Here is a 5669-nt window from a genome sequence, read left to right as displayed (position 1 = left end):
GGTACCAGTGAAGAGATGTGTTACTCCAACCTAAGACAGGCGCAGTTCCCGAGGGACAATCTTCTAGCCACCAATAATATATAAAATAAAAGGGAGACCTGTCCGGAGCCGTGAGGCCCAGAAATTGCCGCGGCTTCTGTTGCTTAAGCTCCGTATCATCAGAGACAAGATGGCATATTTCCAGGTTCTTCATTACAAACCTTTCCCGCGCGCGCCTAGACTTTTCCCGTGCGCGTGCAAACATTTTTCCCGCCCAGGAAGATATGCAGCCTACTGCATGCACGATCCCGCGCCCGGGAAAATTACAAACCCACAGCGCATGCGCAATTGTAATTTGAGAAAACCCACCCCCCCTCACCGCCCTGGCCCGACCTCTTCCCCTGCCAGCCTATATAAGGCATTGCACTGCCACCATTAAATGAGACTTGATCAGGCTATTTGTCTTGTCTCCATTTCTCGTGTTTTCTTGTCTCCTCCATTCCCACTCCCCCTTCCAGGGTCCATTCGACTGTCCTGCAGGTCGGGACAATCCATCTTATTCAAAAATAAAAAGAAAGTTTTCTTTAAAGATGGCCAAATATGGTGCCCAAGGGAACTATTGGTATCACAAAGTTTCTTGTCTTCCATAATCCTCTCAAGGACTATTCAGCCTAGTTGTTAAAGGAAAATCATGGAATTCCTTACAGACTCTGATGTAGCTATATCTACTGTATAAATAAACAAAGACCACCGGAGAAAAAAATACAGTCAATTTATTCAGAGCTTGCTGCAGCAAGGCAATCACCACCGTCACTAGCATTTGGCAGAGATTCAAAGGCAGGCAGGAAAGGGTAAAGCTTTGCAATAAAAAACAGGAAAGGCTTCAAGTATGCTCTGGTTAGAGGTTGTTGGCATGGAGAAGCTGGGCCAACTAGAAATGAGGCATCTTATGTGTTTGGTTTGGGAAGTATATCTGGATTTCTCTGGGTGATTCTGAATTGGAAGCAGGGACAAAAAATAGGGAAGCCAGCAGTTTTTGACCATATTCCAACGATTCTAAAATGTTTTCAGCGTTTTAGAACAGTTTGGCTTCCCAGGCAGGTTGCTGCAGAGGTTGTGTTTAGAAAAGTAATTGTTCTTGCAACACAAAGAGATTTTAGATTTTGTGTTTCCTACATGGGTATTCACAGTAATCTAGGGACAGGGAAACACATTTAATGGCAACTGCCACCCAAGAATTTTGTAAGTTCTTGGCACTTACAAAAAAAAAGCATCTTTGCCCTTATTATACTCAATATTCTAGGAAAGTAGAAAGGATAAAGGGATGACAAAATCGAAATTAGCCAAACTACTTATAAGAGACTAAATTGGTATATTTAGTCATATCATCAACAGGTTCAAGCTATTTTTCCACAATATAACTTTTCTCATCCATTGCTGAGATACTAAAGATTTCAAAGAAAGACTGTTTTTGAAGCTCATTGGAAAGAACATTATTGAATACCACTGAAAGCACACATTGGTCAAACTTCAAGTAACAACTTGGCCTTGTTTCAAAATTTCAAATGTCCTGTTCTACTTGGAAATCTGAACACTTGGGTGATCTAAAGCTAAGCTATCCAGGCATCTTCCAGAAGTACATGACATCTTCCATAGATCTTCAGACAAACAGATGACTTCTTGCTGTAGGCAGGTTCTTCTTAAGACTCACAGAACAAGGTCCAGATAACTGAAACCATAAATAAACTCATATCCCATGTCCCATTTTTTTAACCCGCATGCTCCCTTTTTTATTTTCCTAGCTATTTGCTTTATTTTCTCCTAGTTTAAGCTTCTAAATTGCTAACACACGTTTGTTACTTTTAATTGATAACATTCCTTAATACTACTCTGTGCATCCCTAATCACTCCTTGGAATGAATCAGTATCTGGCTACAATTCACTCATGATATGGCTAAATCACACAATCAAACTAATTGTGTTTATAAACACTTTCCTTTGGGTAACACTTAGTGACTATTACTATCAGTCTCTGCTAATAAACCAGTTGGTTTCCTGAAAATATAAATCAACTGCCACCCAGATTTTTAGATGGCAAACACCGTAAGAGGTCAGACAACCAAAACTCAAAAACTCATCATCAGATCACACTTGTTATGAAAACCAGAACACCTTGCATAGGAGGTAGCCTTCACAAATTTTTCCAATATTAGAGTTTAGAAAAAGACAAAGAAATAAATAGTGCACGAGTAGAAGCTGACTCATTTTTACAGATCCCACAATAAAGGCTAACTACTAAGTTCAACTTAATACTTGTACTAAAGATCTACCTGTTTATCTACTTTTGATCTACTGTTGATTTCACTTTCTGATACCAAACCAATTTTTCTGAGTGGCACCACACCCCTGTGGCACAATTATACCATCCCAGAGGGATATTTTGTCTGAAAACAGATCATTAAACTGCCCCCAATGACACGCATTAGAATTGCAGTACAAAAGCCCATTGAGTACTAGCTGCAAGTTGGACAGGCATGTCCAAACTCATGCCTGCCTTCCAGACAGCTCCTGACATCAACCTGGTCCTATTTGGCACATGAATTTTCCCTCGTTAAAAAAATAGGCCGGGCACAGTGGCTCCCGCCTATAATCCCAGCACTTTGGGAGGCTGAGGTGGGTGGATCACTTGAGGTCAAGAGTTCAAGACCAGCCTGGCCAACCTGGTGAAACCCCCATCTCTACTAAAAATAAAAAAAGAAAAATTAGCTGGTCATGGTGGCGGGTGCCTGTAATCCCAGCTACTCGGGAGGCTGAGGCAGGAGAATAGCTTGAACCCGGGAGGCAAAGGTTACAGTAAGCCAAGATCATGCCACTGCACTCCAGCCTGGGCTACAGAGTGAGACTCCATCTCAAAAAAAAAAAAAAGAGAGAGAGAGATGAGATGAGATGTTTAAATATGACTGAACTCAAGAAGGATAAAGACTGAGCCTCAGTCGGAGACTCAAAACTTTAACAACTGAGGGGAGATTCTGTGCTTCTTTCTTCTGTCCTCAAGCATCTTAATTGTTTTATAGGCCTAAAAAATATGGTAAATACTACAACACAATGGTTCAAAGATTGATGGAAAAGCTAGACAATGTCTGTGAGACCACAGAGCTCCTCATCTGAGACGGTGAGACTGGACAGGTTATGGTCCAAAACAAGATAGCCTTGAATATATTATTAGCCTCTCAAAACAGACATGTGCCATTTTAAGGAAAGACTTTGAATTTACATCTCTACAGACCATTTTGGAATCTTTAATATTACTCTAAGGAATAGTAAACAAATCAAAAGTTTAGGTGATTTGGCTAACATACTCATATCTCACCCTGTGAGCTTTCTAGATTGGGAATGGGATCTGTTCTCTTGGTTTAATTGGACTTGTTTTGTTAAACAAGTCTTAAAAGTGAATTACAAACTGTGCTGTATTCAAATATGTGATCTCTGCCATGCATTCACTGTCTCATCAAATGATTCAACAAACAATCATGCAGCAGAAGCAACAAGAAAGAATAGCATTTGTTGAAACTGAAAGGACTATCAATATGACAAAAGACATACAAACAAAAATGTAGATCTGGATAGATCACCAAAATTATCAATCACAGAGCCTCCACCAAAGAATGATCAAAAAACAGCCTGAGAAATGGAAGTCAAACTAACAATCCTATCTATCAGAAAATTACCAATCCTGCAAAACAAGCAAGAACAAACCACAACATGGTCTGGAAAGAGAAGACTACAAGTTTCAGAATTCAGATGAAAAGAGAAAGAAGGCCGGGCGCGGTGGCTCAAGCCTGTAATCCCAGCACTTTGGGAGGCCGAGACGGGCGGATCACGAGGTCAGGAGATCGAGACCATCCTGGCTAACACTATGAAACCCCGTCTCTATTAAAAAAAATACAAAAAACTAGCCGGGCGAGGTGGCAGGCGCCTGTAGTCCCAGCTACTCGGGAGGCTGAGGCAGGAGAATGGCGTAAACCCGGGAGGGGGAGCTTGCAGTGAGCTGAGATCCGGCCACTGCACTCCAGCCCGGGCGATAGAGCGAGACTCCGTCTCAAAAAAAAAAAAGACAAAAAAAAAAGAAAAGAGAAAGAAGAAACACTGCATGTCCTGCTCTGTTCTCCCAAGCCAATTAAAAATGACTGCCTCCTACCCATTTAGCCCAATTCATTCCCCATTTCCAAAAGACATCCCAAAGAAATCACCCAATCTATAATCCTAACAACAGATCTAGTCCTGTAAAAAAAAGAAAAAAACAAAAAAAAACCCTGTGTAACTTCCCTCTTGTGTACATTGTTGATGTTCTGTTCTTAATGAGGTTTTCCCTAGCTGGAGAGATTAATAATAAATGACTTTGTTTTTATATAAGCTTTCCTGATTATCTTTTTGAGGATTTTAACAGTTCCTGTCTAAGGCTAAGCCTCAAGAGATCGCATCCCCTCTCTTCTATTCGAGAAAACCACTCCAGTATTCCTCCCCAATTTTTCTCCAATTCCTCTCCTCCCAAATCTATTGCTCCAACTCCAATCCAGCTTTTCCAAAGCATTTTCTCTAAAACTGCTCCTTTCAAAGTCACCAATGACTTATATATTTCAGAATTCAAAGGTCAATTCTTAGGTCACATTTTGCTTGAGCAATCAGCATCATTTGACAAAGTTGGTCAATCCCTTTTCCTGGAAACAGTTTCTTTACATGGCCTCCAGGATATCATGATCTTTTTATTTCCGTATACCTCACTGGCGCTCCAACCTCTTAACATCAGTAGTCCCCGAGTTTTAGTCGTGGACATCTCTTTGCTATCTACACCCACTTCCTTAGTAATCTTTATCAGTCTTATAGTTTCATTTATTTGTCGGGGGGCGCAGAGGGAGCAAGTTTATTTGGTAAAAGCGGACCAAACATTATCCAAAAGAGACATGATAGGAAAGGTGCTGTGACAAGAGAGCCTAGAAAGCCTTCAGGCTAGACACAAAGTCTCCCACAGGGAAAGGCACGGGCTCTGGGGAGACAGAGAAGGTCCTTAGCCATGTGGCACCCCATGGACAAGCTCTTCATAGTTGATGCATCCATGGCTGTCCTCATGCCCTGCACTAGCATCTCTACTTCTATCATCTTCTCACCCAGTGTGACAAGGACTTGCCAGATTTCAGTGCCCATCATGGTGCCTTTCCCTTTCTTGTCAAATACCCAAAGTCCTTCAACATAATCCTCACAGGCCCTGGTCCCTGTCCTTGGCCACAGCCTGCAGCATGGGCAGGAAGTGCCCAAAGTCCAGCACCTTCACATTCATCTCATGACTCTTGGGGATCCCCAGGACTTGAATCACCTCAGCATTGGTGGGGTTCTGACCCAGGACCCTCATCACATCCCCACACTGACTGTACAGGATCTTACCATCACCTGTTCAGTCAAACAGCTAGAAGACCTCCTTGAATTCTGCGGTCTGGTCCTCAGTGAAGTCACACATCTTGACGGCTTAGCTCTGCGGCACCTTTTCCTACAGTAATGGCCCAGTCTTAGTTTTAAACATCATATTTAGTCTAAATACTCCCAAATATTTACCTCCAGTTTAGATTTTTCCCTTCCCTTCCAGTCTCACATGTTTAACTAATCTAATCTATATATGGTTAAATATTAGTTAAATC

At 41.7% G+C, this 5669-nt stretch overlaps 1 pseudogene; it reads right to left on the bottom strand.

Moving 5' to 3' along the window:
- Positions 1–5044: 5044 nt before the first annotated feature.
- Positions 5045–5491, bottom strand: LOC105511409 (annotated as a pseudogene).
- Positions 5492–5669: the final 178 nt, after the last annotated feature.

Source organism: Colobus angolensis, unplaced genomic scaffold, assembly GCF_000951035.1.
Source record: "Colobus angolensis palliatus isolate OR3802 unplaced genomic scaffold, Cang.pa_1.0 Scaffold2, whole genome shotgun sequence".
NCBI classification, from domain to species: domain Eukaryota; kingdom Metazoa; phylum Chordata; class Mammalia; order Primates; family Cercopithecidae; genus Colobus; species Colobus angolensis.
This window is presented reverse-complemented; position numbering and strand designations above follow the sequence as displayed.